We start from the raw sequence: 14,499 nt of genomic DNA on the forward strand, positions 1-14,499 counted from the left end.
CTCCAAGCTATCAGCACAGAGCCCAATGCAGAGCTTGAACCCATGAACATTGAGATCATGACCTGAGCTGAAATCAAAAGTCTGATGCTTAACCAACTGAGCCACCCAGGTGCCCAACAATATCTTCCTAATAGCAATCGCTTTATTCACGTGAACAAGGTTTGTCAGCATTTGCATCCATAAAACTAACGAATAGGGTGTTACTAGTGCCGAACCCTGTTTCATTTTTATCACTAAACATTATACATTAAAGGATACTGAAGTGTCCCTTGGTGGCTCAGTCAGTTGAGCATCCGACTTCGGCTCAGGTCATGATCGCACGGTCTGTGGGTTCGAGCCCTGTGTCAGGTTCTGTGCCGACAGCTCGGAGCCTGGGGCCTGCTTCAGATTCTGTGTCTCCCTCTCTTTCTACCCCTCCCCTGCTCGTGTTCTATCTCTCAAAAATAAATAAACATTAAAAAAAAGGGATACTAAGCTAACTGACTTCTTTAAAGCTCCATACATTGCATTTAAAAATTCATTGCTGATAAAATCATACTTTGAAGTTTAATAATTATCAAAATTTATAATATATTTATGTCAACTCCATGCTAATAGTACTTTTAAAGGTAATTCAGCAGTGGGGAGGGATAATTTCAACTTGAAGCCTTTTGAAATTTTTTAAATGTTAAATTTCAGTTGACAACTATTTTCTTGTTGCAGAGAATTATGATGAAATAATCAATAAGCCTAAATTTCTGTGACAGAAATAGAATGGAAGTCAGAGTTCAAGGAAGCAAAGGAAATAATTAGAATTTCCAACTTTTAAAAGAGGGCTTGTTCATCTGTTTCTTAAATGGATAATGGTAGATAGGAATCAAAGCCCATAGTCTTTGGTTTCATTGGACTCATGGAATAATTTCTTCTCTTTATTTTAAAATAATCAATGTTTGGGGCTCCTGGGTGGCTCAGTCGGTTGAGTGTCCGACTTCGGCTCAGGTCCTGATCTCACGGTCTGTGAGTTTGAGCCCCGCGTCGGGCTCTGTGCTGACAGCTCAGAGCCTGGAGCCTGCTTCAGATTCTGTGTCTCCCTCTCTCTCTGACCCTCCCCCGTTCATGCACTGTCTCTCTCTGTCTCAAAAACTAAATAAGTATTAAAAATACAAAAAAAAATAAAATAAAATAATCAATGTTTGTAATATATACAAAAGTATGTTATTTGAAGCTACTGTTTAAACTTATGTCAAACAGTTTAGATATCAACTTTAAAATGTGCAAAGTGAAACAGAATTTTTCAAAATTATGTTCAAGGGTATAAGGGAGAAAGTTTGAAGACCACTCAGCTCTCAACCCTGCCTGCACCAAAGCCATAAATGGCCAGACTCCACCCAGGAAAAATGAAGTCAGAATCTCTGGGAGCATCCTCCCTACCCTGCCTAAACTCATTATAGTCACTTGAGCCAGAGTTGAAAACCACTGTCATGGAGTGAATTAGCTTTTCCTCTCACCTTCCTCTGGGACAGAAAGGGTCTGGAAAAACACACGGAATGGGTACAGAACAAGGAAAGGAGAAAATCAAAAGAGGAGATAGGGACACCTAGGTGGCTCAGTTGGTTGGGTGTCCAACTCTTGATTTCAGCTCAGGTCATGATCTCACAGCTCATGAGTCCAAGCCCTGCATTGGGGCCTGCTTGGGATTCTCTCTCTGTCTCTCTGTCTCTCTTTCCCTGCCCCTCCTCCGCTCATTCTCTTCCTCTCTCTCTCTCTTTCCCTCTCTCAAAATAAATAAATAAACTTAAAAAAAAAAGAGGGGAAAGAAGCAGGGGGTGGTGGGGGAAAGCAGGAAACAGAAAGCATTGAAAGTCATCCCATCCCACTCCATCCAACTTTGCCAAAGAATAACCCCGCCTCTAATCAATAATGATTGAGTCAGTACCAGTGACTCTTGGGAAGTACATTTGTCCTTTTTTATTTTTTTGTATCATTGTAATATTTTACAAAATAAATGTTCAGTAAAAGTCATTTAGATGAATTCTTGTTGTTTATCTGATAATGAAACCTCTTTTATCTAATGAATATTGATTCTCACCCATCTTATGCCAGTTCCTTCTCCATCATCTTCTCAATATTCAGTCCAAAAAGAATGGCTTCATCCTTGTTTGGGGTTTAATGTTGCAAACACCAAGGACTAGGGAATAAACACTGTTCTCTAGCTGTTAGAAAATGCCTACTACTTTGCTATGGGATATTTCACTTGAGAAGTCCTCCGTGATGCTTCTCGTACATATGGTTTCATCCATCTTTCTTTTTTTTTTTTTTTTTTTAACCATCTTGTAAGCGATAAATTCCATACCTCCTCTGTTCTGACATCACTGGATTCTGACTGTCCATAGGTAATCGGTACTGTTTTGATGCCTCTGCTGTTGACACTCGTGGCAATTTCTTTAAACAGTAGTCACCTGTGGGAACCAAATTATTCTACATGATCTTCAAAGGCTGTCAGAAGATGCTTTCTTGAAATTTTATCACTTCGTGAACAAATGTGAAATCCTTGGTAAAGCCATGGGTTTCTTTATATTTATGATGTTGGAAGCCCTTCTCAACCTGACTACCTACAGTACATACTTGCTGTGAATGTTTTCTTTCAGTTCATATAAGCACAATGTTGGACAGCAGCCAAATTATTTCCTCACTCGGGGAAAACAATGTATTGTTACGCACATTTTATTGATTTCATACAACATTTTTCAAGTCAAGAAGGAAGTAGGATTCCCGAAAAGCGAACACCATAGTCCTCCTCCTCATCACAACCCCCAGCTAGGCAAATGCTTGAAAGAAATGCCTTAAATATTTTAAATCCAGCTGTGTGAACTTGTCACACGGAAGGCCCCTCCAAATCATTAAGCAAACTGTCTGAGGCATAGCTGACACTTTTAGCCCTCACCTGACAAATCTGACAGGAGTCACTGTGTTAACTAACCCCTAACTCATCCTCTGGAGCCCTTCCTCTTCTCTATGAATGGCTCCTGCATTCAAGGCTCCTGGAAAGTTTTCTTCAACCACGATAATCTGGGGATAATCTCAAGCTGTTGGCTTTGTCCGGCTTTTGCCTGTAAAGGCTAACATTTTATGCTGGACTTCACCAGTGAGGGATAGATTAAACAGAAGTAGCAAATTGTTGAAAGGTTTTTAAGGACCCTGAGTTTGATAGGTAACTGTGACCCCAGGCCCCTCACGTCCATCTTCTGCATTCTCTACGTCAAACTGTGGCCAAATCTAATTGAGTTTATTCGTCTCCTTCTACTCCCATGGCCACTGCCCCCTCAGCCCAGGCTCTGCCTCCCTCACCTAGGTTTTTGTGACAACTGCTAACAGATCTCTTTGCCTTGGGCTTTTCCTCTCTCTAATTTGATCTCCATATGGTTGCTTATGTTATCTTCAGAAAGCACAGCTCTGATCACAAACTTCCTTTTTCACAACGTTTTGAAGGCTCCTCGCTGCACACAGAACCAAACCCAAAACTTTCTCACTTGGCTTTTAAAACCACGCACGCTCACCAGATCCAACATTTCTAAAGGGCCTCGTTTTCCAGGCACTCATGTAAATACCAAAGGTTATAAAAAGCAACAAGAATATTAAGCATTTGTTGGTAGTAAGAGATAAAAAAGAATCAAACACGGTTCTTACCAGCAGAAGTTCTCTTCTAGCTGGGACACAAGCAAATCCTAAGAGAGAGGCTTATTGTATTCCACTGCTAATTCCCACACACAGTTCCACCCGTTTGTCCCCCACGCACTGTTGGCAGGAATCCTCTCCTCCAGCCATTCAGGAAAACGCCTAATCCTTAAAGACACACAACACTCCACTACCTCTGCATGTTCGCTCATTTGGTCCTCTCCATCTGGAAGCCTTCTGCCTCCACGTCCTTCCCAGGGGGCATCCATCGTGCCAGCTCTCCTCCAATTCAAACGATTCCTCAGGGCTCTCTCAGAGCCCCTCAGCCAGATTGATACCCCCTCACCTTCCCCCACGGTGTGTCTGGTGACATTAAACACCTATCGTAATAGGTTGTATTATAGGGCACCTGGGTGGCTCAGTCAGTTAAGCGTCCAACTCTTGATTTTGGCTCACGTCCTGATCTCACAACTGTGGGATGGAGCCCTGAGTTGGGTCCCCGCCTGGGCAGGGAGCCTGCTCACGATTCTTTCCCTCTCCCTCTGACCCTGTTCAGCTCTCACGTGCAGCTGCTCTCTCTTTTAAATAAACAAACAAACAAATAAATAAAGTGTTACATTACTACTTCTTGTCCACTAAATTTGAAAGACCTTAAAAGCATGGATTTTATTTTTTTTTTTCCCACTATGTCTCCCAAGGTACCCAGAGCCTTACATATAGATAATCCCCAACAAATAGTTGATAATTGGCAGTAAATTCTTTAGCAAGGGTCCTTGACAAGGTTGTACTTGATATATTGCTTCCTCTTGTTGAAATTCGACGCCACTGTTTTCCACGTCGTATTAAGATTTAGCTGCAAATACCCACTAAAGTTTTTTATAGCTTCTTTAACCAGATTGCGAGGCAATTCTTTTTTAGCCAGCAACATAATGTGGGGAAAGACAATGTTCCTTTTCTTTAATGAGTTCTGCAATCACAGATTTCCTTGGCTATGCCTTTCTTTCGTGATCCTTGATCCACATGGTGATGCTGTAACCATGGTAGACAGAGCCACAAAGCGGTCCCAATTCTAAATATTGGTTGGCCAAAACAAAACAAAAGTTCTCATCAAATTAAAAGTTCTAATTAAATGGCGCGGGTAAATTCCAGGTTTATGAACTGTTACCATCTTCTGCTTTGGATAGAGTTACTTTTGGGCTCCATAACACAAAAGCCATGCCTGTGCAATGACAAAATAGTCATCAATGACGTTTTTAAAAAATCAATTCTCAAACCTGGCGGGGGGGGGGGGGGGGGGGGGAGGGGCGGTGGTGATGAAATAACCAAAGGAGTTTTTCTTATCTCATATAGACAGTATGGTTGGCTAAAGTGTGATTTTCTGCTCTTCACTTCACTATTTTGTTACCTTGTACATAAGAAACATTTTTGGATAAAAAAGTACCATATTAAGCTTTGCTCAGTGGCAGTATCGTAGCCAATGAGGTTTATCCGAGGCGCGATTATTGCTAATTGAAAAAAGTACCATATTAAACTCTCTGGTGGGTATAAGAAAGATAAGCTGAGATCTTCAGCCTTCAAAATTACTCAGTATTTGGGAAGACAAGATAAATCCATGCGAAAAAAGTGAATTCATTGTTGTCAAATATAACAACAAAGCAAAGAGGTCACAAAAGAGCATCAGACTGATTGATTTCTAGGTATGCTCCATAATTAGGACTGTATACTCAGCTAATGGGAAGGTCACTAAGAATTGGGGTGGCCCAGAGGGCTAATGGGAAGGCTAGTTTAACTGAACAAGAAACTTTAAATGGGATACTAATTTTAAGAATGAAAATAAGCTTATATCTATAATTATTGAAAATGAAGTCACAGATGCTAAGGGTCTAGGTTACTTCAAGATTCCGTAAGCCCTACAGAGTCTGGAAAGACATGCAGGTACAGTCTGTAGCTACAAAGGAAATAGTCTTAACTGTCCTATGATCACAAACACTCATGGGGTACCGATGATGGCACGCAGGATGTTTCTTTGTTTCTCCCAGCTGTTGCCATCAGACCACACCAGCCGCCTCACTGAGCATCCCTTTACTCTTCCTCTTCCTCTTCGCGTTCAGCCTCTCCCACCACACACACAGGCTTTTTTTCCTCTATTTCCTCCCCATCAGGTGTCAGTTTTCAAAGTACTGAGTTTTGTTTCTAGCTGCACCGTGGATGAGCCAGAGCAGAGCTGTTTAATGGGCCTTGGAGGAGACTTCACTTAGGAAGTTACAAAGTATGCCCACCCCCAGCCTGAAACAAACCTACAAATACATTTCACTTTGGACTGCGCAGTGTAGGAATTTCTTTTAATTAATTTCTATCTTTTTAAAATTAGGAAATTTTCAGATTCTTCCCTTAAAGAAACCCAGAATATCCACAATGCCGCAGTTGAGGAATGACTGCTCGCTTTTAGGTGGAGATAAGCTTTTTAGTTTTCCCTGTTCCTCAAAGCTCCCCACTATTTACATTTCCTGTGGTCTTATAAACCTTTTTCTTGGGCATCCCTGCTTCTCAGACGAGAGCATCTATGTGAACAACAAAACTTTCTTTTGTTATTATCAACCACTCTTAATAGTATAATGTAGACTCATTATGCTAAAAAAAAAAAAAAAAAATCTGTGTCTCTATTCTGTGTATCTGAAGATGTTCCCAAGATCTGATTCCACGGTAGTTATAAAGTGGACAACTTTCTAAGAGGCACTTATCTGTCAAATCACTAGGGTACCGCAGAGTGCTCATTATGTAAGGTACTAATCAATTACCAAAGGTGTGTTAAAAAAAAAAAAAAAGTATCTTCCACAGGAAAAAAAACAGATCAAAGCATAGCCACTGGAAAATTCTAAATCCATAAATAATTTCACTCTTCTGTTACCTCCAGAATAAATTTCAAATTCTCAGACTGAGAGAATGTGAAGCCCTGCACTCTGTGACTCCCTGTCTTTCCAGAATTAGCTCGCCATCTCCCCACTGCCTCCCCAGTCTGAGGCCGCATCATCTGCTGCCTGTTTGCTGCAATAAACTCCCAGAGATTTCTCTCCTTTCCGTCCTGACCCCCCCATACTCCACAGTCCTTTTCCACACAGCAGCCTTAGTGTTCTTCACCACTGGTCATGACTCTTTAGCCACTCTGGCCTTTGTGTTCATCAAACAAGCCTCCCTAGGCCTTCAAAAGGCTTTTCATTATTCTGGTCTCACATCAAATTTCCCCTCTTCAGAGAAGCCTTCCTGCCCGACCCCCTCGAAAGTAACTTCTCCTCCCAACACTGTCACTTGTCATTTTATTATTTTATTTTGATTGTATAGAATCTCTCCCGTTAGATTACCTCATTCGTTTACTTAGATACATTCTGTTTCTACCCACTAGCTGTGCATGTTCCATTGAGCTTGGCCACCCATCAGCTCATTCAGCTTTTATCTTCAGGGTCTAGAGCAGCCCTGGGGTGCTGGATAATATGTTTTCTCCCTAAAAATGTCTCCTGCTCTTTCCCATCTCTCCATTTTACCTTTGCCAATTTCTCTTATTGTCTAAATTCTACCTGTCCTTCAATATCCAACTCAAATATTATTTAATTCATGAAAATGGTGCTAACTTTGCTGCTTCTCTCCTCCAAATCTTTGTGGGACTCTTTCTGATATGCCATTTAGGAAATTGTCATATATTCGAATTATCCTTATGTCGTCTTATCCCTTCCACAAAATGGCGAGCTCCCGAAGGCCCAGAATCCTGTTTAATCTATTTTTGCACCCTGGCACCTAGGACACTGTTTTGCCTTCCATGAAGTAGACACCCAATACAGGTTTTAGAAAAAATAAATTGAACAAATTGATAACGTATCCGTGAATTCCTACCACTAGAAACATACTATGAGAAATGGAAAAGAAACCCAATCACCAAGTTCCTTTTCAAGCAAATGGGCCCTCCTCAGCATTTCCTTGGAAGATTGAGAGTATAAATAATTCCCTCCAGATTTTTCTATCACTGACTTTAGTCACCTTATTTGTAATTTTGAGTGCTTAGAAGCCAGGAAGCTTTTGTGTTCTAGTTCCAAAAAAGAAATTCCTTTTTAAAAAAAAATTAGCAAATGACTCATTCAAATGTCATTTAAAAAAATAAAAAAGAAAAAACTCACAGAGCTGTCTCAGTGGATGGAGCCAATAGCAATTCACTGAACTAAATCAACTGAGCTATATTGAAGTAGTCAAAGATCTGCATTTTATCTTGGCACAAGAACAAAAATATGGAACGCAATATCCAGATGGTAAGTAAACAACATTATTGCCATTTTCAAGCAGGAGAAGTATGAGTTGGTTTCTATAAAACAAGGGAAATATCGGGGAGGAAGGAAACTTTATAGATAACTTTGACCTCAAACCATAACCCACATGTTACAGAAAACATAAGATATTGGATCAGTCTCCAACACTGAATTCATCATTTACTAATAACAACAACTAAATTACAAAGTGGGGCACCTGGCTGGCTCAGTGGGTAGAGCCTGTGACTCTTGATCTTGGGGTTATGAGTTTGAGCCCCACATCGGGTGTAGACATTACTTAAAAATAAAATCTTTAGGGGTGCCTGGGTGGCTCCGTCGGTTGGGCACTCGACTTCGGCTCAGGTCATGATCTCGCAGTCCCTGAGTTCAAGCCCGGCATCGGGCTCTGTACTGACAGCTCAGAGCCTGGAGCCTGCTTCGGATTCTGTGTCTCCCCGTCTCTCGGCCCCTCCCCTGCTCATGCTCTCTCTCTCTCTGTCTCTCGATAATAAATAAAGGTTAAAAAAAATTTTTTTAATAAAATAGAAAAATAGAATCTTTAAAAGCATGAAAATTTTTAAAGATAAATTACGAAGTACTTCATATGTGCCAAGGGGAGTTCTAAGCCCTTTACATATACCAACTAATTTTATCAGTACAACCTTGTATTATTACTGTCATTATTGTTTTAGTATTATCATCATGTGCTACATCGCTAGATAGATATTGTCACATTACCATCATCTCCATTTAGTGGATGAAGAAATGAGGCACCGAAAAGTTCAGCCCCTGCCCAAGATCACCTAGCTGGCCACCAGTGGCTCTGGGATGTGAATCTAGTCAACCTGGCTCCAGAGTCCATACCCCTAACAAGTTCACTGTCCTTCCTCTCCAGGTTGTTCTTTTTTTCCCAAAATATCCTGTTCATGTGAAGCAAACCAAACTCTTTTGATAGGATAATGGATTTGCTAAATCCACCGAAGAAAGTTCTCTATAGAAAACGTCTTTCCCTTCTGACTCAAGACACCATCGGAACCACCCTGGGCAGCAAATCTCAGCACCACGATTCGCTTGAGAACATCCCAGAAGCAGGGGAGCAGCACATATACCTCAGGTTCCCTCCCCCGTCTCCAGTTTTACTCTGACCAACTTTCCAGCAGCATAGGAAGAGTCTGTGAATATGCACAGAGCCCAGTGATATCATTCTCTTCTGTAGGGCCTTTTTCCAGAAGGGAGAGCAAACTTAAGCTTAATAAGAAAGGTTTTTGGAGAAAAAATATAATACTGTGTCTTAGAGAAACTACATTTCGACCTGAAGAAAGAATGTTTCTTTGGCAACTGCAGAGAGACGCTGACTTCGGCCTGGTGGGTCTTTAGCCCTTTAACAGACTAGCAGCCCTAAAGGTGAGGCCTTGGGCTTCAGAGGCGGGGGTTTCATACAAAAGAACACAGTCAAACTAGTTTAGGGGGCTCCTGCGGACTTTTCCTAGGTCCCATCTCTTTCTTCCTCGCCAGCCCTTCTCCATTTTCATCTAGACACCCCCACACACTCTGATCTTTGCGCTGGCCTCCCGCGGGATGACCCCATTTCCAAGCACCCTGGCCTTGCTTCTAACTTCAATCCCCCAGCTCCTCGCCTGCTTCCCTCCTCTTCAGCATAAGCAAGGGCAAGGTCTTTTAAATCACACTTGACATGTACATCTTTATCTTTTTCTCTTTGATCAGAAATAAAAATGCTTTTCTACTTTGTTTCTCCAGGGTTTTCTACTCCTTCTCTCTTAAAAAAAGAAAGAAAGAAAACAAGAAAAGGGAAAGAAGGAAAGGAAAGAAAACACTATGTACCCGGTTATTTTCTTGTAGTTTTCAGCCACAAGTATATCACCACTCTGAGAAATATTTTCTTAAACTTAAGAGTTTAACAAAGTGTAAGTGGCTGCCTTGAACTTTAGATGAAATTTTATTACTCTGAGAGAAGTATGCAAATTTCAGTAACAACTCAAGAGAAAAGAAAAATGAAAAAAAGCCAGTATTTTTTCAATTATTCCAAAGCAGCTCATATCAAAGTCACTTTGATTTATAAACTTCAAAGACACGTAGATTCCATTTATTGAAGGGCCAAACAGCAACATTGATAAAACCATCCAGTTATTCTTGAGAACAGATTAACCCTGGATTTTAACTACCCTACAATTTCTTAGCATGAACTTGGTTCATATTTGTCATCAATTGGCAATTCCTTTGCTCTTGGATATTATATGCTAACTAATATGAATAGCGCTTTATTCTGACTTGAACATATCATTCTGAGAGTAGGCTCCATCTAGTTTAATTGATCTGAACCTCTCCTAACAACCATATTCTGTTCAATTTGATGAATGTACATAGGTCAGTATAGTTAATATTTTTCAGAGAAAGCCTAAAATTTGCCCCTCTACTGAAACCTCTTTCCCTGTATAACTTCTTTTTGCCTTTCCCTACACACCTTCAAGCATAATCCAATGTTTATACTAAACAAAAACTTTCCTAGCATTACCGTCATTATCGTTACCGGCATTCGTGTTATTGTTCATTAACCCTGTTTTCCTTTCAAGCAGCACATGTTTCTCTTTTTGCTGCCCAACTAATCCAACGTGCCGTTTTATACCTACTGGCTTCGATTCCCAGATACCACTTCCCATCTCCGTTGTCGCTTACATGCTTTGAATTTATTCTCCAATCATCTCTAAAACTCTGCTGGAGCTCCATAGGCCCCTGTCCTCTGCTCTTCTCTATCTGCAGTTAACTTCCTCATAGGTTCATCCAAGTCCATTGTTCTGGTCCCAAACCTCTATATCCCCTACTGCTCTGCACCCCAGCCAACCACAGCCACTCTCTGAGTGGATGTCCAGCCATACCCTCAAACTCAAGAAGTCTAAAATTCCAGTATACATCACATTACTTCTCAAATAGGGTCCCTGTGTGACCATCCTGTCTCAAATATTGGAGAACCAATACTGAGAGACGTCTTTAGTCTTTCCCTGTCTTTCTCTGATTTTCCATCTGTCACCTCTCAGGACCACCCTTTCATTTGGTATTCTGTTAGTCACTAAATTCACATACCTAAACACCTATGACTTCTTCCCTGATTTTCAGATTCAATCCCGCCTGAATACTACTGCCAACCTGACCGCGTGAAAAGGATGCTTTCACCAGGCACTCCTTCTTCAAGAAGCTTCAATGGCTCCCCCATCATTTACTGCACTAAGGAACCAACTGTGCTGCCTTATGAAGGTTCTCCATAAGCCTGACATGCTGGGGGAAATGATCAACACATTCTCTACTTATCCACAATCTACACTCTCATCGCCGTTAGGCTCTCTCCACACTGCACTCCAAATTAGTGAAGTTTATTGCTGACCCCTTCACCTTTTCCTCCTTTCAGACCCAGCTTACCTTCTGCCATTTCAGAACGTCTTCTCTGTGTATTCCAGATCCTGACTATGATCTTTCTCCTTTGAATGGCTACCTACAAACTTAGTTTGCTTTTGCAACGACATGCTCAAAAGTGGCACAGCTCCTGTTGTGTGTTTCGCGTTGCCCCTTGGACAGCGCTCCACATGTAGCATTCATGGTGGACCCTCCACAAGGATCTTATAACCAAGGAATGAGTTAATCAGCACAGATTGTCTTTACAAGACAGTGCATTCTGGGCAGACTGTAGAGTAAAACTGTCCACAGAGTATATAACGTTTTCCTAGCTCTACAAGCCACTAACACCCAGTGATAGCTATTCAAAATAAAGTCTCTGTTTTTGCATTGATGGCCCACCCTTATCCTAACTATAACAGCCTTTGGAGCTGAGATCTCTACCTATCCTTGCCTCATCCTTCACCTTAGCCATTCAGCTCCAGTGTTCTTATTATCCCCTTTGAAATGAGTTAGCTACTCAAATCAAATCATTAAGAAGAGTCCAACAAAAGAAACCTAATAAAATCTGATGAAAGGAAACAGTAAGGCTGAAAGCATATATGACCAAATTAATAAACAGAATCATATTAAAATCATAAATAAAATCCAAGAGCTGGCTCTTTGGGGAAAAAAATTAAAACAAATCTAAAAAGATTTAATCCACATGTAAGTAAATATAAGAAGGAGAGATAGACTGTAAAAACAGATGAGGAGGTTCTTACAGTTATTTTAATGTGTTATGTTAACTCTATTCCAGCCCTTTTCAACCAGTTTCCAGGAAAGAATTAAGCTGTAAGGCATCCAATGCCGATAATAAATTCACTTCTCTCCTTGGCATCTGGAATGGTAGACATTATGCGCCACCTTGGGAGAACTGAACACGGTCATCCAAATCATTCTTTGGAAGCCCAATTCATTGAGATCTCCATGAAAGGACAATTCTGTGAAAAGCAATATAAGTTACTGAAAATGACTAATGTAGAAGAAACTCGGTTAGAGGAAATCATAAAAGATTATGGAACAACTTTAAAAAATTTACCTCCAAAGTGATCCAGAGCAGTTAGTTTTATGGGTGACGTCTTTCAAATCCTTATGCAATATATGCTTCAGGAAATAGGAAAAAAAAACTGTAATACACCAACAATACTTTTGGAAAGCTATCTGCTGCCCCCGTGCCAAAATCTGATCGAGGAACATATTAAAACCGCAGCCTTGTCTCATTTGTAACTTTAGATTCCAATAATCCTAACCAACAAACCATCTAGTCAACTAAAGTCTATAGTATAATACAAAGAATGTCCAATAAGCAACATAGTATATCCTAGAAACACAAATCGAGTTTATTCTGCAGTAAACAACTCATCTAATATATTAGTTCAATAGATCCAGTTAGAAAAATGAACACTCAGAAATTTAAATCCATGTTGTAACCAAGAAAGGGAATAGGTCCTTATCATGAAAAAGAAGGCCATTCTTAAGCTAATAGCCAGAGCCACACTAAATTTGAACTACTTGAGACATTAAGGTTAGAAGATGAATAAAATGAAGACACACCATGTTACTGTGAACACTGGACACAGATCTGGAAGTTCTAGTTAATACTTCAAAAATTTGAAATCAAAAAAAGGTAAACTTTTAGGATGTAGGAGATAAAATCAGCAGCATTTGCCTGTGATACAATTATATACATAAAAACCCAAAGAGAATCAACTGAAAGAGTCATAATTAGTAAAGTTCAGCAAAGCTGAAGATATGTATACAAAAATAGAGAGCTTTCCAAGACATCAGCTAAAATTAGTTAGTAAATACTGTGGGAAAACATTCCAATTCCCATAGTAACAAAACATACAAAATGCCTAAAACTAATCTTATTGAATAACATCTAAGATTACATCAATAAATCTATAATACTGTATACCAATATATATTTTTAAGGCGCCTGGGTGGCTCAGTCGGTTCAGCTTCCAACTTCAGCTCAGGTCATGATCTCCAGGTTTGTGAATTCAAGACCCACGTAGGGCTCTGTGCTGACAGCTCAGAGCCTGGAGCCTGCTTCAGATTCTGTGTCTCCCTCTCTCTCTGCCACTGCAGTGCTCACACTCTCTTTCTCTGTCTCTCTCTCTCAAATATAAATAAACATTAATATGCATATATATATTTTTTTATTTTTATAGATTAAAAAAATAGCATGTTCTTCCCTGATAAGAGCTTACGGAGGCATTAGCAGCATGCTGTTCTTTCCAAATTAATTTACAGATTTATTGCAAACTTCAAATCCAAACACCCATGAAATTTTTTAACTTGTCTAAACGATTCTAAGAGTCATCTTGAAAAGTGACATGTTGAGACCAGCTTTAAAAAAATGTTAAGAAAAAGAGTAATGAATGAGTACTTGGCTTACTAGATATAAAAACTTTTATGAAACTACAATAATTTAGATGGTGTGGTAATAGCACAGAACTTGACAGATTAATGAAACAGTCAAGATAGCCCTGAAATAGGATGAAAAATATATAAAAACTTAATGAAGAATGATAAATGAAAAATCACATACCATAAAAATGCTGGAGGTAACATTGGTGAATATAAAACTGATTTAAAAGCAATAGAATATATCACCCAGGAAAAGATACATAGATTTGACTGCATAATTTTTAAAATTTGTATACCACTGAAATAAAGCTTATCCTATGTAACATCAATAATATTTTAAAAGTTAAGAACAAAACTCTATCAGAAAATACTATAAAAATATTTACAAGCAAACTGCACCCTGGGAAAAATATTCGTAACATATATGACAAGTTAAGAACTTTATTGTATAAAAGAGAATTTACATATCAATAAGAAAAATGAGAACACACTACGTATTCCTTCCCTGCTGCTCCAACAGACTACTGCAAACTTAGTAGCTGAAAATAACCCAAATTTATTTTCTTACGTTTCTGGAGGCCAGACGTCCAAAGTCAGTTTCACTGGGCTGAAGTCAAGCTGTCCTAAGAGCTCATTCTTTCTAGAGGCTCTAGAAGAGAACCCCTTCTCTGCCTTTTCCAGCTTCTGGAGGCCACCTGCATTCCTTGTCTCATGGCCCCTACCTCCACTTTCA

The 14,499-nt window shown here is 39.8% G+C and overlaps 1 non-coding gene across 1 annotated transcript; it reads left to right on the forward strand.

Annotated features, from left to right (window-relative positions):
- Window positions 1-5,102: 5,102 nt before the first annotated feature.
- Window positions 5,103-5,248, forward strand: LOC132673924 (U4 spliceosomal RNA). Its single transcript, XR_009608268.1, has one exon. It is a non-coding gene; the product is annotated as a U4 spliceosomal RNA (small nuclear RNA).
- Window positions 5,249-14,499: the final 9,251 nt, after the last annotated feature.

The sequence above is a fragment of the Panthera onca genome, chromosome C1 (assembly GCF_046562875.1).
Source record: "Panthera onca isolate mPanOnc1 chromosome C1, mPanOnc1 haplotype 2, whole genome shotgun sequence".
In the NCBI taxonomy this organism is placed as follows: Eukaryota; Metazoa; Chordata; class Mammalia; order Carnivora; family Felidae; genus Panthera; species Panthera onca.